A 25,088-nucleotide genomic window follows, 5' to 3' on the forward strand; every position below is an offset into this window, starting at 1 on the left:
AGAGGTTGTCTTTGGGAAGTAGACGTATGAGTGCTGTCAGCATTGCTGCAGAGGTTGAAGGTGTGGGGGATCAGCCTGTCAGTGCTCAGACCATATGCCGCACACTGCATCAAATTGTTCTGCATGGCTGTCACCCCAGAAAGAAGCCTCTTCTAAAGATGATGCACAAGAAAGCCCGCAAACAGTTTGCTGAAGACAAGCAGATTAAGGACATGGATTACTGGAACCATGTCCTGTGGTCTGATGAGACCAAGATAAACTTATTTGGTTCAGATGGTGTCAAGCGTGTGTGGCAGCAACTAAGTGAGGAGTACAAAAACAAGTGCGTCTTGCCTACAGTCAAGCATGGCTGTGGGAGTGTCATGGTCTGGGGCTGCAAGAGTGCTGCTGGCACTGGGGACCTACAGTTTATTGAGGGAACCATGAATGCCAACATGTACTGTGACATACTGAAGCAAAGCATGATCCCCTCCCTTCAGAGACTGGTCCGCAGGGCAGTATTCCAACATGATAATGACCCTAAACACACCTCCAAGATGACCACTGCCTTGCTAAAGAAGCTGAGGGTAAAGGTGATGGACTGGCCAAGCATGTCTCCAGACCTAAACCCTATTGAGAATCTTTGGGGCATCCTCAAATGGAAGGTGGAGGAGTGCAAGGTCTCTAACATCCACCAGCTCTGTGATGTTGTCATGGAGGAGTGAAAGAATGCTCCAGTGGCAACCTGTGATGCTCTGGTGAACTCCATGCCCAGGAGGGTTAAGGCAGTGCTGGAAAATAATGGTGGCCACACAAAATATTGACACTTTGGGCCCAATTTGTACATTGTCACTTAGGGGTGTACTCACTTTTGTTGCCAGCGGTTTAGACATTGATGGCTGTGTGTTGAGTTATTTTGAGGTGACAGCAAATTTCCACTGTTATACAAGCTGTACACTCACTACTTTACATTGTAGAAAAGTGTAATTTCTTCAGTGTTGTCACATGAAAAGATAGAATAAAATATTGTGAGGGGTGTACTCACATTTGTGAGATACTGTATGTGGCTTCTTGGCTGGTGGGTCTTGGCGCCAAGCGGCTGCATATTTGCATGCGTTATTGCAACTAGCACTGTGATGAGAGCTCGTGCCCTGCGCACAGTTACCGGCAGCTAACACTGCTTGCTATCATGAGCTTTCCAATCAAGTATACGCCATGATTGATAATCACAAGATCAAAATAAAAAATGAGAGAGCGGCCGCATATGGACATATGGAACGAGGTGTATGAGATATTACACCTAGGAACATCACATGCTGGTTTATCCAAATAAGCAAATGGGAACTATGAAGGAATTGGTAAACATATAGCCTAGGAGTGGGTGATCAAATCCCACCTACCCACACATTTGGATCTTTTGTTGCCCCTGGATGTTGGACTCACTGGGATAAAATTACTGGGACACCCCTGTTTTCCTTTGGATGGACAGATGAGTAAAGTCTCTAAACTTCCCATGTTAAATGTATGCGGCCGCTCTTGTCTATATAATCCCGGCGCCTGCCCCAGAGGGGATACATCTGGTGCAGTTGTACATGGGAAAATGTCTATAAGGTCTCTCTTTCCCTGAAGAAGCCCTTGGCGAAACGCATTGGCTATTTGAGGACCTACAGATTTTGTTAGCAGGGACATTTTGTAATTTGGTATCTTGTATCTACAATATTCCTACGGGAATATTTTTTTAAGTGTATTTTTTTTGTGTATGTATACTTTTAGCCTTATGAACTTATACATTTTGATACTATTTTAAATCATTTGTGATCATCCCTCCTTTGTGGCCCCTAAAGTCCCACTTTCCTTAATGTGTTTTGTTTGATATCCATTGGGGATGATGGCCATCAGTTCACGGTGTTTTGTGACAATCAAGGAGGTCACATGACCTTAAGCCCCACCCCCCACCTTGCGGCATTCTAAACCCCCTAAGGGGCCGGCAGGCTCCAGCTCCAAGGGGTTAAAAAGAACTCTGCCCACACAATTGCATCATATATTCACAAACTTCTGTAAACAAATGAACTACAACTACCAGCTTGCATTGCTGCTGAAGGCTTGTAGCTCTCAATAAACTGTGAGGGCACTGGTGAGCACTTCTGTAGTTCATTGATCTACCTGCTCTCCAGTAATAGTTGAAGGCTTGTAGCTCTCAATAAACTGTGAGGGCACTGGTGAGCACTCCCGTAGTTCATTGATCGACCTGCTCTCTAATAATGGTTGAAGGTTTGTAGCTCTCAATAAACTGTGAGGGCACTGTGGTGAGCACTTCTGTAGTTCATTGATCTACCTGCTCGCCAGTAACAGTTGAATGCTTGTAGCTCTCAATAGACTGTGAGGGCACTGATGAGCACTCCCGTAGTTCATTGATCTACCTGCTCTCCAGTAACGGTTGAATGCTTGTAGCTCTCAATAAACTGTGAGGGCATTGATGAGCACTCCCGTAGTTCATTGATCTACCTGCTCTCCAGTAACGGTTGAAGGCTTGTAGCTCTCAATAAACTGCGAGGACACTGGTGAGCACTCCCGTAGTTCATTGATCTACCTGCTCGCCAGTAACAGTTGAAGGCATGTAGCTCTCAAGAAACTGTGAGGGCACTGGTGAGCACTCCCGTAGTTCATTGATCTACCTGCTCGCCAGTAACAGTTGAAGGCTTGTAGCTCTCAAGAAACTGTGAGGGCACTGGTGAGCACCCCCATAGATCATTGATCTACCTGCTATGCAGTAATGGTTGAAGGCTTGTAGCTCTCAATAAACTGTGAGGGCACTGGTGAGCACTCCCATAGTTCATTGATCTACCTGCTCGCCAGTAACAGCTGAAGGCTTGTAGCTCTCAGGAAACTGTGAGGGCACTGGTGAGCACTCCCATAGTTCATTGATCTACCTGCTCGCCAGTAACAGTTGAAGGCTTGTAGCTCTCAGGAAACTGTGAGGGCACCGGTGAGCACCCCCGTAGTTAATGGATCTACCTGCTCGCCAATAACAGTTGAAGGCTTGTAGCTCTCAAGAAACTGTGAGGGCACTGGTGAGCACTCCCGTAGTTCATTGATCTACCTGCTCGCCAGTAACAGTTGAAGGCTTGTAGCTCTCAATAAACTGCGAGGGCACTGGTGAGCACTCCCGTAGGTCATTGATCTACCTGCTATCCAGTAATGGTTGAAGGCTTGTAGCTCTCAATAAACTGTGATGACTCTGGTGAGCACTCCCATAGTTCATTGATCTACCTGCTCTCCAGTAACTGTTTGCCGTTATAGGAGATAGAGAGCTATACTGACAGTGTGCAGGAGGCTGGCATTGCACCCGTGATCTACTGATGCTCTGCAGGCTCCAGATAAAAAGAATTCACATTTTTTACCTGCAAAAATATGTGCATTTATTTATTTCTTTTTTTTTTAAAGGTGAACTTATCCTTTAAATTATTTGTAAGCATGCTGTGTGAATGGAAAGATGTAACAAACATACAGCTGGGCTTTCTCAAATCTGACTGCAAAAGTGGAAATCCACTTTAGCACAGCTAATGGAGTGAACAGACTGACCTCAAGTTGCTCCTCTTAATAAAAGTTGCTCATTTTCACTGACTCATTGCAGAAACACAGAGGGTAAATACCAAGCTAGACCCTAACAAAAAGCACAAGTCTTCCTCCCGAGGCCCCCTGCCTTCTGGCAAGAATAGACTAGACACACACAAAAAAAAAAAAAGTGTCTGTCATTACGAGTCAGCCAAACAGAGCTGCAGTGTTGAATCCAGCAACTCCCTTCCCCCGCTACACGGACTCTTGACAGAAGGAGGAGAGAGAGCAGCAGAGGAGGAGAGGATGCTGAAGGTACAATGAATAGACTGAAATCAGCACTAGCAGACAGTTTCCTTCTCTACTGCTCAGTCTTCCTTCTACAGTAGCTGAGAGCTGGTTTGTGTGCATGGAGCTGTTTAACATTTTCAGTTTTTTTTTTTTTTTCTCCCCATTTCAATGAATTATTTCTTTCATTCTGCACTATGCCACATTGCCCATTAAAGTGAGAGGGATGCAGTGATAGAGTATAGGCATGGGTCAGGCAGCTTTCGCTCAGCCCCTCCCTTGCTAACAGGAGCTGACCCTGGTGCTGACTGGAGGACCTTGTAAGTCGGACTGTCCCAGCGAAGACTGAAAACGACCCCAAAAGCACTTAACGCATCTCCGCAGACGTACATCATCATCACCGACACAAGTGCAAGTTTGACATGTTGACCCAGAGAATTTCCAGGTATTACCTACACTAATCTCACAGTTTGTCTCCCCCCCCCTACCTGAATGTTCTACAGCTTAATAGAAGGAAAGTTTGATGACAGCATGTTTCCTTGTAATCTTTAACCCTGTTTGGGCTTCATTTAGCAGATATTACAATTATTGAAAGATTTCATTCTTTTTTTTTTTTTAACTTGTGGAATTAAATAACATTTAATTAAATTGAAATAACATTTTCCAGACTATTGTATATAATAATGCTTCCAACATTCATTGCATTTTAGTAATAATGATGTTCATTTAGTGAACTATTTCTCCTGAATACTTTTAATAGGATTCATCAGAAAATGTTATTGATAATGTTGCTAAATTGTAAGGTGCCATCTTGTTAATAGGCTTTTGATATAATTAACAGTGATATTGTTTTTTTAATGTTTTGGTTTTTTTTTTCATTGAAAATTGAATTGAGGAATGTGCTTAATTCTCAGTTGTATAGGCATGCAATAATAGGACAATAAGAAATGTGAACATTCCCTGTTGTCTTCTGTATGTCAGCATTTCCATAGCTTTTAATGAAATGAGCTCCTACGGTCAATATATTCATGCTAGAAACCATATTCCCTTGTGTGTCTGGTGGTTATTATTTTTCTATATGTACATTGTTATATTCCATATATTCTTATGTGTAGCATGGATGCCCTCTTGTGTTTTATGATCTATGGTATTTTGATTGATTTCTCTAATAATTAACACAAGGCACATAGGATTATACATGCAGCCCAGTTTGGAAACACAGTATCACAGAGAGCACTATTGAGACATCAGCAGTCATTGTATTGAAATATATATGTATGTGTTTGCACTGTATGTGTGTTCCTTAAAGATTGCTCATAAATCAGGAAATTGATTTTAAAGGTTCCCCGACTGAGAAACAGATAGAGGAATTTCAGTTGCCAAAAATCTGTCACTTGTCTTAAAAATGCTTTCTTCGCTTGATAATTATAAGAGTGATTTATTGCAGGCAGAGTTCATATTGATGTATTCTGGAGGCAATTGCACAGGATACAAAATCATTCACTGGTGTTAAAGATGATATTTCTGCCAGAACACCACATATCTGAGGAAATGAACGCTAGAAGATCAATATAAGCTAGCGGTGGGGTTAGATCATGAAACACATTGCAATTGCAAGTAAAAAAAAAAAAAAAAAATCAATCAATTTAACAAATGTCAAAACAAACTTGTTTCCTATTTGCTCTGTGTAAATATAAATTCTGTTACTAGCAATATTTGAAATACAAAAAAACATACAAGAAAAACATAAAAGGTTAATAATATTTTCACAAAGTTTGTAATCTGGCTGATAGATTGTTTGTAGGAGTTGAGTAGTTTAACACAGCCAAATTGCTAGATAAGTTGAGCAGCTGGTTCATGCTTGTCATTTGTCAGATGTAGTGTTATAAATCCACAAGAGGTTGTTAGAATCCAATTTGTGACTCAGAATGCAGCTGTAAATACTAGTTGGGCTGCCTTGAGATTTATCAGTATTTCTCAGTGAGCAGGTTCTTGTCAAAAGCTGTGAAATATAGACAAGGTATGTTCATTGATAAGCATAGTGACACCCTTGTTCCTTGTAGATGTAAGCAACAAACACAATCTAACAATTGTGTACTACAGCAGATGAGCTATGTGACATCTAGTAATAAACAATGTGTTAAATATAAAGTAAGAAACATGTCACAGAAATATACAGTATGTTTGCAAGTTTACTTATTCTGCAATACATATGTCAACGTTTATAAGCACATAATGAGAACATTACCGTTTGGCCTATTTCATTATGGTTAAAGCGGAAATACAGCTGAATACCTTACTGTGGCAGGTTGGCTCGACTGCGCGAACCAACGTATAGGTATGTCAGTTCGCGGGAGCGATCCTGGGGACACGCGCGTGACTCCCCATTAGGCAGCAGGAAAGCTGATTCACGGGGCCCTTCCCCCTCACAGTTAGAAAACACCCCTTAGGCTCACACTTAACCCTTTGATCGCCCCTTCCCTGCCAGTATCATTATTACAGTAACAGTGCATATTTGTAGCGCCAATTACTGTAGTAATGTCACTGATCCTCCCAAAAGTGTCAAAAATGTCAGTTAGGGATCCGAATCAATGTCACAGTCCCACTAAAAATCACTGATTGCCGCCATTACTAGTAAAAGGTATAGGTATGTCAGTTTGCGGGAGTGATCCTGGGGGCACGCGCATGCCCCCATTAGGCAGCGGGGAAGCCGATCCACGGGGCCAGCGGCCGCAATTGCTGCCGGGCACCAGCGATCGCTCCCCGCTGAGAGAAAACGGTGGTCTGCTGTTGTAAACACAGCTGACCGTTCTCTCTGGAATGAACAAAGAGCGTCTGTGTTCCTCCTATTTAGGATCACAGGTCTCCGTGTTGATTCCACAAGCCCACCCCCCTCACAGTTAGAAAACACCCCCTAGGCTCACACTTAAACCTTTGATCGCCCCTGGATTAACCCCTTCTCTGCCAGTGTCATTAGGACAGTAACAGTGCATATTTGTAGCACTGATTGCTGTAGTAATGTCACTGGTCCCCCCAAAAGTGTATAAAATGTCAGGGATCCGAATCGTCGGCCACAATGTCGCAGTCCCACTAAAAATCGCTGATTGTCGCCATTAGTAGTAAAAGGTATAGGTACGTCAGTTCACGGGAGCGATTCTGGGGGCACGCACGTGTCCCCATTAGGCAGCAGGGAAGCTGATTCACGGTTCCGGCCGCCTCGATTGCCGCCGGGCACCCGCAATCGCTCCCCGCGGAGAGTGAACAATGCTCTGCTGTTGTAAACACAGCTGACCATTCTCTCTGGAATGAACACAAAACGCCTGTGTTCCTCCTATTTAGGATCACAGGTCTCTGTGTTGATTCCACAAGCCCATCCCCTCACAGTTAGAAAACACCCCTTAGGCTTACACTTAACCCTTTGATCGCCCCTTCCCTGCCAGTGTCATTATTACAGTAACAGTGCATATTTGTAGCACTGATTACTGTAGTAATGTCACTGGTCCCCCCAAAAGTGTCAAAAATGTCAGTTAGGAATCCGAATCGTCCGCCGCAATGTCCCAGTCCCACTAAAAATCGCTGTTTGCTGCCATTACTAGTAAAAGGTATAAGTACTCCAGTTCACGAGAGCGATCCTGGGGGCACGCGCGTGTCCCTATTAGGCTGCAGGGAAGCTGATTCACAGGGCCGGCAGCCGCGATTGCCGCCGGGCACCTGCGATCGCTCCCCGTGGAGAGAGAACGACACTCTGCTGTTGTAAACACAGCTGGCCCTTCTCTCTGAAATGAACACAGAGCGCATGTGTTCCTCCTATTTAGGATCACAGGTCTCTGTGTTGATTCCACAAGCCCATCCCCCTCACAGTTAGAAAACACCCCCTAGGCTCACACTTAACCCTTTGATCGCCCCTGCCCTGCCAGTGTCATTATTACAGTAACAGTGCATATTTGTAGCACTGATTATTGTAGTAATGTCACTGGTCCCCCCAAAAGTGTCAAAAATGTCAGTTAGGGATCCGAGTCATCCACCGCAATGTCGCAGTCACACTAAAAATCGCTGATTGCCGCCACAATTACTAGTAAAAAAATAAATAAAAAAAGACATAAATCTTTCGCCTAGTTTGTAGATAATGATAACTTTTGCGCAAACCAATCAAAATAGGCTTATTGAGATTTTTTTTACCAAAAATATGAAGCAGAATACAAATTGGCCTAAAATGATGAAAACATTGGATTTTTACATTTTTTTTTTAATGGGAATGTTATATAGCAGAAAGTGAGAAATATTTGGTTTTTGTTTTTCAGAACGGTCGCTCTTTTTTTGTTTATAGCGCAAAAAAAAAAGTAGCACAGGTGATCAAATACCACCAAATGAAAGCTCTATTTGTTGGGAAAAAAAGGACACCAATTTTATTTGGGTACAGCGTTGCACGACTGCGCAATTGTCCGTTAAAATAACGCAGTGCCGAATCGCAAAAATGGCCTGGTCATTGGGGGTGAAACCTTCCGGTCCACAAGTGGTTAAATTATCCTCTCCAATCATTGATGTGAATGGATTTCAGCCTTAATTATCAAAATGGAAAAAAAAATCTGTTTTCTGCCTTTATTTTGCAGTTTTCAGTGCTGTCACATGACTTCAATTCCTCTGCCTGCTGAGTCCAAGAGCAGCAAGTGGGTGTGGTTACTGAAAGCTAGTGACATCACTTCTAGGGAGGGGCACTGTTCCTCTGTAGCCAGTGGGCGTATACAGAATGGGAGGAGCTGATCATAGGTTCCCACCCAGTGTTCTCTCATCGGTAAAGATGCATTGCACATCCTAATTCATGAGAAAATGAAGAAATAAAGAAAGACCCATCCACACAGGACCTGGGGGTGTGGGGGGGAGGAGAGGCACATATACAGTATAGCTGTGCTGGGCTTTGAATGAAGACTACCATAGGGGAAGGAAGCTGGACATGGGGAGGGGGGCTGTCAGTGTAGCTGGAAGTGCTGGGGGGGGGTCTCAGCTCAGTCTACAATGATCATAGTACAGGCAACCACACTAATGTTTCCACTAGTGTGATTCGTCATACAACTTTGGACACACAAAGTCGCATGACAAGTCACAGCCCATTGATTTCAATGGCACCCATTCCCATCTATGTGACTTTGAAAAGATACCTGCCATACTTTGAAGCAACTTTTGATATGACTTTGATCCAGAGAGTGTAAAGTTGGATCAAAGTCGCATCAAAGTTGCACCCTAAATCGCTACAGTGGAAGCGTAGGCTAAAGCTATGTTCCCCCGCTAGTGTGACTTGTGATGCGACTTTCAATGGCACCTGTTCCTATCTATGCGACTTTTGAAAATCAGCAACTTTGAAAAAGTGCCCGCACTTCTTTGATGGGACTTTGATCCAGAGAGTGTAAAGTTGGATCAAAGTCTCATCAAAGTCGCATTCTAAATTGCAATAGTGGAAACGTAGACTAAAGCTCCATTCCCACTAGTGCGTCTTGTCATGCGACTTTGGACACACAACGTTGCATGACAAGTCACAGCCTATTGATTTCAATGGCACCCGACTCCATCTATGCAACTTTGAAAATCAGTGACTTTGAAAAGGTACCTGCACTACTTTCATGCAATTTTTAATGTGACTTTGATCCACAGAGTGTAAAGATAAATCAAAGTTGCACTATAATTAGTAATTGTGAAAACTTCGACTAAAGCTCAGTTTCCACTAGTGCAACTTGTCATGGGACTTTGGACACACAAGTTGCATGACAAGTCACAGCCCATTGATTTCAATGGCACCCGTTCCCATCTAAATGACTTTGAAAAGGTACCTGCAATACTTTGATGCAACTTTTGGTGTGACTTTGATCCACAGAGTGTAAAGTTGGATCGAACTTGCACTCTAGCCCTAGTGGCTATGTTTCCACTAGTGTGACTCATAAGTTGTGCGAGTTAGAGTGCGACTTTGAGTGCAGCTTTGATTCAACCTTACACTTTCTGGATCAAAGTAGCATCAAAGTAGTGCAGGCACCTTTTCAAAGTCGTTGATTTTCAAAGTGGCATAGATGGGAATGGGTGCCATTGAAATCAGAGGACTGTGACTTGTCATGCAACTTTATGTGTCCAAACTCGCATGACAAGTCACACTAGTGGAAAAGAAGCCTATAACTCATTACTCACATGTAATGAGAAAATCGATCTGTAGCCTTCAAAATTTTTGAAAATGTTTCTTTGTACCTTATTTCTTTCATATATTGCGCCGGTCACATGACCCCAACCCGGAAAAACTGCTAGCCTAAAGGAGGCAATGAAGACAGGAGGTGATCATGGTGAATGATAGGAGGGATGGGGGTGAGGCTGGGCAGGTCTAGGCATGTCTGTCTAAAGGCCCGTACACACGTACCGATCGTCGGCATACAAATGTTCGTCTTTTCTCCCCGGGATGTCGGTGTCTGTTGAAAAGTGCAAAGACAGCACAAGGACAGCACAAGAATTTTGTCTGCAGACTTCAGCTGACTGCAGAAGTGATGTCATGTAATGGTTAACTTTCCCTGTGTTTTTTATTTTCTGAGCATGCCCAGTCTTGCAAATCTGCGGTCTGTCGGCCGAATTCTGTACTGACAGGCGAACAATCGTCCGTTCTGGTGTCCGCAGACAAAAATTTTCATGTTTGCAAGAAAGACTTTTGTCCGCGGATTGTGCGCAGACAGCTGTCGGAGGCACCATACTAACACGCGTACAATCGGCAGATCTTTCGTCCGCCGACGTTTGTATGCCGACGATCGGTACGTGTGTACGGGCCTTTAGAAAGACTGACAACTTTTTCAGGAAGTGAAAGACAGCTTAGCAAATTCAGATAAAGGGAGATAGTGTTGTCGGTGAAGAACAGGAAGAAGCTGTTTGTCCAGCTTAGATAAGACTTTCTAAGCTGCACAAGCAGCTAGCCAGAAAATGAATAATATCAAAGATAAAGATATTTAACATACTGTTAATAGGAAAATTTAAATTTTTGACTGGAGTTTCCCTTTAAAGCATATTTTAATATTCTATGTACATTTGTTAAATGTAGCTAAAAATGTGTCTGAATTTCCCACTCTGTCTTATCTCCTGGTACTATCATTAAAGCATAAAGAGACAGTCACAACATTATTCTCTTATACATTTAATTTATTGCAATGTGGAATTTTAGGTTGTAGTTGAACCCACCTGTTACAACGTAGTGCAATGGCAGTAGCAGCCTAAGAGACCATGGTGGGCATTTATAACTACCAGATTGGAGTATTGAAATACCTAGGATAAAAAAAACCCCAAAAACTTGGTATTGCTTCCATGTAGTTTCCTTTGAGGTTCTTCAGACGTTTCATTGAAAATTAAAAGTCATCAGCTACACAAACGATAGCTGTTGACTTTTAATAAACACACTCCCCTGTCCAAGGATCCACCGCTGTCCTTACCCGGGCTTCTTTACCGGTCTTCAGTCCCCGGCGTTGGCATGTTAACTGTGGGTAGCCACTGTGGCTCGTTGCGGCTTCACAGTCGGTTCCCATTGTGCATGCCTGGGCTGTCCTGCACTTTGTGAATGGTCCTGAAGCCTTCTGGGACCTGCATTGTGTCTTTATAGACCTTGCTTTATGCACTGGTCCAAATCATTTGGTGGTGGGGGGATTATGGTGTGGGGTTGTTTTTCAGGGGTCGGGCTTGGCCCCTTAGTTTTAGTGAGGGGAACTCTTAAGGCGTCAGTGGACAATTTCTTGCTCCCAACTTTGTGTCAATAGTTTGGGGATGGCCCCATCCTGTTCCAACATGACTGCGCACCAGTGCACAATGCAAGGTCCACAAAGACATGGATTTAGGGAAAATGTTTCTGATACACTGTGCTTTAGAAAACTTAATGTCATTCAGTTAGGGTTTGTTTCCACTTTATTGTATTTTATTTTATTGTTACTGGAATTGATTTGCTCTAATTATTATTCATATATATATATTTACAGTAAAAGTAAAAATATATTTATCCGTCTTGGACTATTACTCATATAAAGCCCATTTTCATGAACTAGTAAAGAATAGCCATGATAGTAGTCATAATAGAGGTTTAATAGGCATCTCTGAAAATTCATTGTTAATTAGCACATTACAGCCTTATTTAGCTCCAGGGCCCAAGAAAAGCAATGTGCTGACACTGTCCTCTTGACACATTCATTCCAATCTCATTTGTCTTAAAGTTGAGCATGACAGCAAGCTTCATTTTCTGAGTTCTCAATTATTCCTATGGGGAATTAGAGATAGGGTGCCATGTTCAGTTTTAAGTAAATCTTCAAGAATTCTGAGTAATTAAAGCTAAGCATATGCAGAATCTACCTTTTATATTTAATATTTACATAACCCTTATGCTTAAATTCTTCATTAATTTTATTTCTAATGGGTGTACATAGCCAAACTTTTTTTTTTTTAGATAGAGTTGCGAAGGATTAAAATTAGTCTTTTTTTTTTTTTTTTTGCGCAATATCAAGCATAGACAGAGCTCAGTGGCAAGTAATGCACTCACAATTGTGATCCTTGCACATAAGACATGTAGATTAGGACAGCTTGGGACATTCCGTAACTATGAGCCTTTGTTAATCGCCACTTACTGTTCAATGGGAGTGTTTGGTGTTGGTGTACACACCAGCGTTAGAGCAAACAATCATCTCTCTCTTGCCCTCCACGTCCTTCTCCTGATGATAGGTAGCCTTTATCGTCACTCTGCAAGTTCTAGATCCTTACTAGGTATAAGCTCCAGGTTGAGTACAAACACAAGTTTTGACTGAACTTATCCATACGCAGTTGAAAACCCAGACGATATGTACGATTGTACGATATGTCCATGTCCTTAAATATCATACAGTATATACTATAACAACAGTCATAGGACTTTATGTGGACATATATAAGAAGACTGAGTATAGTCTAAATATTTTTTCCATTTAAAGAATATACAAAACATTGTAAAAAGATACTCTCCACTTAGCGGTTTACGACGTGTACAGATTCCAAACACAATTCACTTGTAGGCTTGACGCATTTCAGGAATCCTTCTTGGGGAGAAAATGTGAAGGAATCAATACATTAGAACCCATTCTGGATCTTTGTCAGGAGTATTAGTGGATATATTTAACCACTTCTGCTCCCTTAATGACCAGGCCATTTTTTGTGATTCAGGACTACGTTACTTTAACGGAAAATTGCACGGTCGTGCCGCGCTGAACCCAAAAAAAATTGATGTCCATTTTTTTCCACAAATAGCTTTCTTTTGGTGGTATTTGATCACCTGTGCGATTTTTATTTTTTGCGCTATAAACAAAAAAAAAACGACATTTCTGAAAAAAAAAAAAAAAACAATATTTTTTACATTCTACTATATAACATTCACAAAAAAAATCAAAATCAAAATTTTTCATCCTTTTAGGCCAATTTGTATTCTGCTACATATTTTTGGTAAAAAAAATCCCAATAAGCATAATTTGATTGGTTTGAGCGAAAGTTATTGCGTCTACGAACTAGGGGAAAGATTTATGTAATTTTGATTTATTTATCGTTTTTTTTTACTAGTAATGGCGGCGATCTGTGATTTTTAGCGGGACTGTGACATTGTGGCGGACAGATCAGACCCCTAACTGACATTTTTGACACTTTTGGGGGGGGGGGGACCAGTGACATTACTACAGTAATCAGTGCTAAAAATATGCGGTGTTAGGCCCCTTTCACAAAGGGAGTCCGTTCAGATCCGCCTGTCAGTTTTTTTGGCGGATCTGTACGTACGCCCCATGCATCTCTATGGGGCATCGGATGTCAGCGGAAACATGTCCACTGACATTCGATGCGATAAGTCAAAACCGGACGGATGGAAACCCTATTTTCCATCCGTCTGGCAGATCAGATTGGATGAGAAAGGACAGACGGTCCGTTCCCATCCGATTCCCCCATAGAGAAAAATGGGGACCTGCCAGCTGTGTCACACAGCGCGGAGACACAGCTGTCATCCACCTGCTCATCGGGGGGATCGGCGGACCAATCCCCCGCTGAGAAAAACTGAGTTTTTTTTTAACTGTTTTGGGGGGGGAGGGACTCATGAAATGAGCATAGAGACCTGTGATCCTGTATAGATGAATCACAGGCGCTCTGTGATCATTTCAGAGAGAAGAATGGTCTGCTGTGTTTACCGCCCTTCTCTCTCAGCGGGGAGCGATCGCGGGTGGCCGGCGGCAATTGCGGCCATCGGCCACGTGCATCGGCATCCCCTAGTGGGGGCCAGAGCGCGCTGGCGGCACGTGCTCGCCCCCCCAGCACCACGTACGCGACCGACGTAGGGCTAAGTCAGTTCACGCAGGAGAGGCTGCCTGCCACAGAAAATCCGTAAAGGTGTTAACTGGAACTCATGACATGAACATGTTTCCCAAAGAAGTGCATCTAAAAAACCAGGATGGAACCACTGCCTTTCAGATAGAGACACCCGCAATTAGCAAACATAACAAAAATAATCTTCAATCAAACCCCAATGGTGTAGCTACAATATCACAGCATGAAGGAATCACTAGTATAGCAAAAATTGTAATAAAAGCATATGTGCTCTAAAGACAGCAGGAGCTCCCAAAGCATTGTCCATATAAAGAGGCAAAGTCCTGCAGTATTCACATAGTTTCAGCATATCATAGCGTATCTTTTCAAAATGTTTCTGTAAATGTTTTAAATGGAAATTTATAAAATAGTTTTGATGATACACATTCTTCTTATATACACTGTGTTACCAACGCACATGAACTTTAATGTCATCTCAGTATTACTCCATAGGGTTCAACATTGAGTTGGCCCACCCTTTGCAGCTATAACGGCTTAAACTCTTCAGGGAAGGCTGTCCACAAAGTTTAGAAGTGTATCTATGGGAAGGTTTGACCATTCTTCCAGAAGCTGGCAGTCTGCTCTAATTCATCCCAAAGATGTTCTATCGGGTTGAGGTCAGGACTTTGTTCAGGTAGCTTCTGACAGGTTTTCCTGACACCAAAAGAAAAAAAGGTGACAGCAGATTAACAGCCTCCGCTCTGTTCCCATGTGCTGTGTGGAAGAGGTGTGTCCCTTCCCTCCAATCAACTCTCAAAACTCTCCTCACTGAGCTCTGCAGAGTACAACTTCAGTTCTCTACCCCCTTTTTTCTGACACGTCAGACAAGCTTTAAAATTTCTGGACTTTGAATGGATGTAGAGAAGAGATTGCTGCAGATAAACAGGTGCACCTTTAGTAGGATGATTTGTTTCATCTCTGTGTATCACCTGAGGCCATTCACTTCACTGGGTATATGTAAGGGCTTTCAACCACTTTAAGGTAACAAAAAGATACATACATTTTCCTCTGTTGTTCGCGCATGACTGTGTTTTTATGGAGAATGTGTGCTTTATCTATGGCCACATAATAAATGTCATGGTTTATATGGAAGCAAGTTTTATTTATTTATACATCACCATCCTCCAGTTTCTCTACTTGTTTTTCACAGATACTGTATCCTGACTTTACTAGTGCACAGCATATAGCTTTTGTTTTGTGTTTCAGTTTTGGATATCTCCATTCCTCCAGTGGATTGCACGCGGTACGGGACTGGGTTAATAGGATACATGTTACTACTCAGAGGTGTAACTAAAACCTTCAGGGCCCCAGTGCAAGAAACCATGAAAGGTCCCCCGGACCCCTGGCAGGGGCCCTTCCCTTCAAGCCTAGGGATCTTCCCCCCTGATCCCGGGGCCCTTTACTCTCGTTGCGGGGCCCTTTATTACGGTCCCGCAGCAGGACCCTTTCACAAGTTCTGCAGTGAGCCCCATTCCTGCCATCTTGGGGCCTCCCCACGGTGGTGGAATGCCAGGGTCCGGTTGCAAGTGGGACCTTTGCGATCCTGGAAGTTCACCCACTGGTGTCAGTAGTTTTTATTTTTTGGTATTTTAATTGTATTATTTTTTATAATTTTATTTTATTTTTTTACAATGTCACTGACTATGACTCTGTCCATTCAGATTATACATTACATATTTACCGACCCCTTCCTGATTCTCTATTGTGACACATCTCCTGCAGCAGCTGACAGCAGAGGGGAGGGAGCACAGTGGGTTGGGGGGCAGCACAGTGGGGATGGGGGGACCAGGGGTGCACACAGGGGCCCAGAGACAGCAGAACACAAGTGAACTTGATAGGAGGAGTGGCAGGGGCAGCATACAGAGGAACCAACCACCTCCATTTTCCTCCTGCAGCTACAGGAGGAAAAAGGAGGACAGCGATTTCTCAACATGCTGCCACCACCGCCCCTCCTATCTAGGTGTACAGGGGAGCTGCACAGGCCCCCTGGAGCATGGGGCCTGGTTGCAATTGCAACCCCTGTAGTTACGCCCCTGTTACTACAACATATAACTGCTAGCCCATTTTATGGTTGAGCACCTTGGGTCTGTTTGTTGTATTTTTTAAAAAGATACTTATACTGTTCTACTTTCTCTTGGTTATATTGCCTTGGAACTTATTTTATATCCTAAGCAATCTATAAAACTATAAAATAATAAATTGATCTGCACTCCGAGTTCCTGCTCAAAGCTGCACAGCCTTACCTAAGAAAGCATTCTGGCTGGATCCCCTTTATTCTGTGCATGTATGCGGTTGCTGTACTCATTTGTAGGAGAAAAGCTATACTCTACTGGCTGCCATGAGCACAGCTCCCCAAAAGAAAGAATTGGGGCCACAGCACGCATACACAGGATAAACTGAGCCCATCAGAGACACCCTCCAAAGCAGTGAAGGCCAACTTTGGCATGCCAGATGTTTTGGAACTACATTTCCCATGATGCTCAACTACATTGAAAAGTGCATGAGCATCATGGGAAATGTAGTTCTAAAACATCTGGGGTGCCAAGGTTCGCCATCACTGCTCTAAAGCAAGGCTGTGCATCTTTAGACAGAGTCACACAATGTAGATTGTTCAAGCATAAAGATAAGAAATTCTTCAGGCTGGCATGCCTCAAGGGTGGTAGGAGCATGCTTTAAAGGACAGCTATTACCTTGGGTACATTTGTCACTTAAAAATATGGTTTCTCTAACATTAGCTTGATTTATTTAGCAGAGAAGGTTTGCCTGGTAATATTTACCCTTCAGAAATCACAGTTTCTGTAGTTCCAAATAATCTTTTTTGCATTATTCTTGTACTTAAAGGGGTTCTAAAGCCCTAAGGTTTTTCACCTAAATCCAATCTATGCATTGAGGTAAAACACCTTCTGTGCTGCAGCCCCCCCCCCCCCCTTTTTCTTACCTGAGCCTGATCCAGTGGTATGCAGGAGCACAGTGGCTCCAGCCGCTGTCTCTCTCCACATTGGACAGACTGATAGCAGCAGGGGCCATTGGCTCCTGCTGCAGTAAATCAAATTCTGTAACAAGGGAGCAGGGGGCGTGGGCGCGTTACGCTGTCTGTGTCAATAGACGCAGCAGCGGGACTCGGGAGCGAGTCCGCACGGATGCCACCAGGGGAGGCGGCTTTCTGTGGGGGCATCCGATGAAGAGGAGGGGCATGGGCCACCAGCAGGGGACCCCAGGAGAAGAGGATCGAGGCTGCTCTGTGCAAAACTTTTGCACAGAACAGATAAGTATAGGCAAGTTTGTTATTCTTGTAAAAAAAATGAAAAGTTTACAACAACTTTAAGTCTATAACAGTTGTAGATTTCACATAAGTTTGGTGAATATTCACTAATGGTTCTACCATTGTACATTTCCATAAGCCAGCTTAGTCAAAGTAAATGTTGCTGCAGAATAGAAGTGCATCAAAGTGAACCAGGGCAGACCAATGCCCACTGATTTAGCCAGACTTTATTAATACAAACCTTATTTTTTCACTACATCTTATATGCTTTGTTTTTAGATTTTGATGCACATAGTAATAATACAAATTAATACCATTTATAATAGAACTCTTAAAATGTAATAAATTGCTTTCAATATGTCGATCAAGGATGCCAAAACATTGTATTTACTTGTATACTATAATAGTAGTAGACTTCAGAGAGATTTGAACTATGTCAAAACACAGTTTGTAACGATTTTCATAAAGGTTTTGAAAAAACTGAAGTGTAGTACTTGTCAGCTTTTTCATGAAAATTGTTCTGTCAAATTATGTTGAAATAGATGGGATTCGTTTTCCAGGTTATCTGTAGGAAAACTTGAAGAAGGCATTTAAGCATTTCTACTAAAAGCATGTTCACTGCCAACTAGGTCTCATTTAAAAAAATAAATAAAAAATGAAATCCCATAGGGTAAATTTCTGTAACCATTTAATGCCCAAAGCATTTTACCTCTTTACAGGAACAGAAATGGTTTTCTACTTCAGATTTTGTACCTAATAACTTTTGTTTTGTACCCTATGCTAAAATACTTTGCGTATTTTTTTGTACAGGGTCTCAGTCTGGCAAAATTTGAATGCAAAATTTAAATGCATGAGGAATAAAAAGCCTAGTCATTTCTAAAGTAATTACCAAAACCCTGTCTGTATATTTTAATTCTTCTTTGTTATATAGTGTTGATCCCATATATCTGAAAATTATTTTATAGTTTAAAGTATCCCATTACATAGGTAGTCAGTGGTAAAGTGCCCGCTCATATTGCTAGTCAGTGGTGAAGTGCCCCCTTATGTTGGTGGTAATCAGTTGTAAAGTGCCCCCTTTACATTGGTGTTGGTTAGTGGTAAAGTGCTCACTTACATTGATGGTCATTGGTGAAGTGCCCCCTTTTGCGAGAGTGGTCAGTGATAAAATAACCCCTTTACATTGGTGGTGACCGGAAAAATGTTCTGTTACATTGGGGGTCAGTGGAAAAATGTCCTGTTTCATCAGTGGGCAGTGGAAAAATGTCCTGTTACATTGGTGGGCAGTGGAAAAATGTCCTGTTACATTGGTGGGCAGTGGAAAAATGTCCTGTTACATTGGTGGGCAGTGGAAAAATGCCCTATTTCATTGGTGGTCAGTGGTAGCTCATCTGCTTTTTCTTGTTTCTTTTACAACCACCTTCACTGGATTGTGATAAAGACTAAGGCCCCTTTCACACAACGTCAGTTGTCATCCGTTTTTCATCAGTTGTTATCCGTTTTTCGTCAGTTGTTATCCGTCTTTCATCCGTTGTCATCCGTTTTTACATAGAGATGCATTGATGTCCGTTTTTCATCCGTCAACGGATGGATGAAAAAACGGACAAACGGACAGCGTGTGTGAAAGGGGCCTAACACAGAAAGACTGTTTGTTTATATTAGACTTTTACGCCTGCTGTGCAGATCTGCTACCTGTGAGGTTGTTACCCTTTTAAATTTTATAGAAAAACCCTAAAAGTAAAATTAAAAGCAAAGGCTATCTAAAGGATCCAAACCCAATAATGAGAGATTTATTATTTATCTATCTATATGAGCAAGTTAACTATTTAAGGACTGGAAGGTTTTACCCCCTCAATGACCAGGCCATTTTTATGTTGTTCATGTCATTTTTATTTTATTTTTATTTTTTTAACTAGTAATGGCAGCCATAAGCAATTTTTAGTGGAACTGCAACACTGCAGCAGACAGATCGGACACCTAACTGACACTTTTGAGGGGACATGTGACACCAATACAATAATAAGGGCTCAAAATATGAACTGTTACTGTATTAATGACACTGGCAGGGAAGGGGTTAACACCAGGGGCGATCAAAGGGTCAAGTGTGTTCCTAGGGAGTTCTTTTTAACTGTATGGGGGTTGTACTCACTGGATGAACAAAGAGACCTGTGTTCCTAAATAGGAGGAACACAGCATCCCTGTGTTCATCTCTGACAGAACACTGGTCTGCCTTGTTTACATCGGCGGACTGCCGTTCTGTCTCCATGGGGAGCGATCGCTGACCACACCTCACGCGAACATCCCACTATCTGTTACACAAAGTGACGTACAGGTACGTTGTTTCACCTAATAGGGCCGACCTGCCACAGTAAAACTACAGCGGCTAATCCGCAAGTGGTAAAGCAGTATTATATTGCAGCTTATCAGTCCATAAATGTGGTGGATTTTGCCTTTCTTTTCATAGAAGGATCCAACCAATAGAGGGTAAATCTTTTAAAAAGGACACTAGTTTTGGTGACCTGGGAAACCCCAAGGAATTCCCTTCCACAATGGGACACAAACAGCAAATACAAATCTGACAGAAGTTATAACCCTCCCTTACTCTATCCAAAATAAAAAAAAAGTTTCTATAATTCTACTTTAATTCATTTTGAAAATTCAAAGCAAACTCCCCTATCCATCCACGTCTTCAAGCTTTATTTTGTTTACAAATAACTTTGAAAAACACCCCCTAGCATTTCTGGCCATGGACATCTTGAGTAAGGGCAGATGATTCATGTAGCAATTTTATCCTGGAATCCATCCACCCTTAGCTCAAGCATGCATGCGGGGGAATGTTCTTAGCTGAGAAAACCCCTCCTCCTCTCCTCCCCTTCTGAAAACTCCTGGGATGTATTACATCATTTGCCTACGCAAAAAAAAACAGGAAGTAACTAAAGGAATGTTAAAAAAGGTAAAACAAATAAATAAGATATACTTTCCTATCTATTTACTAATGCTAGCAGCATGAGGATTAAAAATGATCAATGTTGATTGCAAAAGTGAAGTTCCACTTAAGATAACACAGAAATAATGCAAAAGACACAGGACAGCTTTGAATTTCTAACATGCTCAACGGGTATTTTTTTAAATTTACATGAATCTTATGCATGAGCAGATATCATAAAACAACTTCAATGGCATGTTTACCAAGAGAAAGAAAGAAAAGTTCACTCTTAGGGTCCATGCACATTGGACTTACAAAACACTGATTCTTCAAGAGTTTAGTGTTTTGCCTGTTGAAGCAGCTCAATGTTATCCTATGTGTCCCTGCACATTAGTACATTTAGAGGCATCTTTTAAGCTCAGCGTTTAGAGGCAGAAAAAAAAGCCATTCTGGATAGGGATGATCGAACTTTTGAAAAGTTCGGTTCGACCAGAACACCCGAATTTCCTGAAAGTTCGGTTCGGATTTCAGAACCCTATTGAAATCAATGGGACCCGAACTTCTGGAATCAAAAAACACCATTTTGAAGACCTAAAACCCAATAAATGTCCCTAAAAAGTGCCTAGGGTTCTGGGCCATGCCCTAGGGACTATTAATCACACAAAAAAAGTTCTTAAAAATTGTCATTTTTGATAGAGAGCCAATTATTGAAAAAATTATTGAAAAAAAAAAGGGATTTCTTTGGATTTAGTGTCGGGGGGGGGGTCTAAAAAGTGTACCTGTGAAGTTTCAGCTCTGTAGCATGTCCAGAACCAGAAAAAAAAAAGATTGTTTGTATTAGAATTAATATAGAACAGGGATATGGCTCCGCTATTTTCACACCTTGCCGGTTTTGTAGCAAGCGTTTTTTTGGGCATTTTTTGAGGGTCTTTGGAGGCAGGCATAACATCAGAATTTCTGTGTAGGGGTATATACACACACACACATGTATGTATATATACACATACACATATATATATAGGTGTGAAAGTAGTAGTGTGTATGTTTATAAATAAATATAAGTGTGTGTGTATATATACCCCTATACAGAAGTTCAGATGTTTTGCATGCCTCCAAAGACCCCAAAAAAATGCCCAAAAAAACGCCAGCTACAAAAACGCCCAGGTGTGTTTTTGCAGCAGGCATTTTTTTGGGGCATTTTTTTGGGGTCTTTGGAGGCAGGCAAAACATCTGAACTTCTGTATAGGGGTATATATACACACACACTTATATGTATTTATACACATACACACATATAGGTGTGATAGGAGCGGAGACATATGCCTGTTAATTATTTCATTAGCGCAAGCATAGTGTTCTGCTACTTTCACACCTATATATGTGTATGTGTATATATACAGACATGTGTGTGTGTATATATATATATATATATATATACCCATACACAGAAGTTCTGATGTCATGCCTGCCTCCAAAGACCCCAAAAAATGCCCAACAAAATGCCAGCTACAAAAACGCCCAGGTGTGTTTTTGCAGCAGGCGTTTTTTTGGGCATTTTTTTTGGGTCTTTGGAGGCAGGCAAAACATCTGAACTTCTGTATAGGGGTATTCATACACACACACTTATATGTATTTATACACATACACACATATAGGTGTGATAGGAGCAGAGACATATGCCTGTTAATTATTTCATTAGCGCAAGCATAGTGTTCTGCTACTTTCACACCTATATATATGTATGTGTATATATACAGACATGTGTGTGTGTATATATACCCATACACAGAAGTTCAGATGTCATGCCTGACTCCAAACATGTCCTCAAAAAAGCCCTATAAACGCCTGCAGCAAAAAGCAGGCTGACAGGTGAGAAGCCATATCGCTGTTCTATAAGTGACCTAAGAGAAACAATCTTTTCTCTATAGCGGTCACCCTGACATGGAAGGGTTTTGTCACCCTGCCATAGCAGTCAGAGTCAGTTAACCCTACACTACACTACGGTCCCCTTACACTTAACACTTTCCCTACAGAAACTAGATTATTAAAGCTAACTATAGTGGAAAATAGTATCCTAACAACACTAGATATTCCTTTCCTCACACTAATAATTGCTAAATGACACTTTGAAGCAGAAGTAACAGAACTGCTTCCACTCTCTTCCACGTCCCTGTATTACAATGCTAGGAATTTGGCGGGGCTATCTTATATACTGGGGGGCGTATTCACTAATGATTGGCCTCTGGACCCCCTAGTCACTCCAATCACATTCCTAGCATTCTCCTGCCCCCTCAATTGGCTTTTACTGATGGTTCTGGTCCAATCACAGGCTTTTAAAGCCCATTTCCTGTCCCATTGCATTTTGGTTGGTTCTGGTTGCCGAATTCCAAACTTTTTCAGCAAAAAGTTCGGAATTCGGCCGAACCTCGAACAGTCAATGTTTGGGTCGAACCAATGGTCGACCCGAACCGTTCAATCATCCCTAATTCTGGATTGCATTTTTAGGAGGAATTTTCTGGCAGAAAAAAGAATGCTAAATGCTCCTAAACACTCCTAAACGCTTGTAAAAAAAACTCTCTATTTGAGCATTTTATTTCTGCCAAGGGAAGTGGTGTTTTTTAAACCCAGTGTGCATGAACCTGAGCAGAGTGACTTTCAGGTATTTTTAAGAGAGTTTTTGAGCTTTTTACAAGTCTATTACGAGTGTTTTAGAAGCGTATTATAAGCGTTTTACAGTCTCAGGCATTTTTGATTAGCCAATAGAAAACACTGGGGTGGGGGCTGCTGTTTGACAACCAACAAAATACTCATAAAATGCTCATGTCGCACATTTCAGGCATTCCTTTTGAAGCCTATGGGGCCCAATCTTCCTCCACTCTGCCAAAGAGAAGCTCATGTAGTTTTTTTGAGCAACAGGCATTTTGCTTTAGGCAACAGAACACTCAGATGTAAAAAGGGGCATTTGAAATGGATAGGATTTGGCTTATTGAGCATTTTTAGTTCTAAAACACTCAACAGGACAATTCCGATTAATTTCAATAGCCCCTGCTCTGTTACATTAATAATATCTATAGATGCCCCCAAATGAATGTAAGCTCCACCTTCCCTTGTTTATCCAAAAATATATCAATTCATATTGGGATACCCAATGGTTTAAATAAGTGCCATTGCAAGGAAAAAGAAAGACGTGTGCAATTACTCTCAATGATATGCAAAAATCACCATCTTTAATTAAGTTTGATGGTAAAAAACACAAATACACATGTAACAAAACACATATATAAAATCATATCCAAACTACTGGGCTCCCTACTATATCTGTCATGTGTAAGCCATTATTTTAGCATTATATACTTTTGTATTAGTTATATACTGACAGGTAAACACCGAGTGGATTTTGGAATAAGCAAATGTCCATCCCTTTGAGCTTCATGATTCAGGATGTCCCTTTTGAACAAGTGGCTCTAAAGAACTAATACCCACATACATTGGCGGTTTCAAAGCCCGATACAAGGATCACTTACCCCCATAGGGATACTGTCTGAGGATTGGGTAATGTCTCTGAGGCTTGGATGAAATAACATAGGATCTCGGTTTTGTCCTCCTAAATACAGGATTAGTAAAGTTTGGCTCACTCTCATGGCCCAGAGGAGGTATTACGCAAAAGATATACCCTTCTCAGAACTGTACTATATATGTTGAAGTAAAATCTTCATCTCCCTCACATAAGAGTGTATTAGACAAATAGTCTCAGAATTGTACACCAAGGCACCACACTCAGATAGTGCATCTTGTCTGCAGCATCCTTCAAAATTGTGTATAAGATATATTGCACATTGAATAAAGTTCCAGTGACCCCAATCATACACAAATCCTCCTTAGCAGGAACATATTGTTTTATATTTTGAATCAAGGTACAGTCTTATTGCCATCACTGCAAATGGTGGTGTGTTTTGTGCTCTGTCACATGAAGCAAAATGTCTGTCCCTCAAAAGAGTACATGAGCATTATGGGTGGCGGAGGTGCCGGAGCTAGATTCTGAGGACTGGGAGGATGTTTGGGACTACCCCTTCAAACAATTGGTCTCTTTCAGGGACCGTTTAGTCCAATTTAAAATCTTACACAAATTCCACCTGACGCCAATCAGACTGCATAGGATATACCTGGATGTACCTGGGAAATGTTGGAGATGCCAGTCGCATGCACCCACGTATATTCATATGATATGACACTGCCCATCCTTAAAATCATATTGGTCAGGGGTCTTGAATTTAATTACTCGATTGACTACTATTTCTGTACCACCTAAGGTCAAGGTTTGCATTCCGGGACTTGTAAATGCGTTGGCTCACTCGGTTCACACCCTGCTGGGTCTCCTACTTTTTTTATGCGAGAAAGTTAATTGTGTTAAGGTGGAGAGGTGATAGGGCCCCTACTCTAAATATGTGGAAGTCGCTAGTGAACTCTGTAATACCGTTATATAAAGATGCTTATTTTAATAGAGGGTGCCCTCAAAAATTCTGGAGTATTTGGTTGGAGGCAGATGGCACCATGGCTGACCATGAAGATCTTATAACTAATATACACTAGTGCATTTTGTTCTCTCTGTTGTGGTATGGGGGGATGCCAGGCCACCGGCCACCTTTCTTTGAACTAATTTTTTTTTAACTCACTGATTGTCCTTGCACTGTCGTCCTGTCCACCTTGTGAAGCACA

At 41.8% G+C, this 25,088-nt stretch overlaps 1 protein-coding gene across 1 annotated transcript in view; it reads left to right on the plus strand.

Moving 5' to 3' along the window:
• Positions 1–3,802: 3,802 nt before the first annotated feature.
• The window catches only part of LOC309543913 (bifunctional heparan sulfate N-deacetylase/N-sulfotransferase 3-like), a 392,778-nt gene continuing 371,492 nt past the window's right edge, over positions 3,803–25,088 (plus strand). The window contains exon 1 of the mRNA XM_082243003.1: positions 3,803–4,267. The gene's annotated coding sequence lies outside the window, so the exon portion shown is untranslated. The remainder of the gene's footprint in view (positions 4,268–25,088) is intronic.

Source organism: Pelophylax lessonae (assembly GCF_965119305.1).
Source record: "Pelophylax lessonae genome assembly, chromosome: 1".
Classification (NCBI taxonomy): domain Eukaryota; kingdom Metazoa; phylum Chordata; class Amphibia; order Anura; family Ranidae; genus Pelophylax; species Pelophylax lessonae.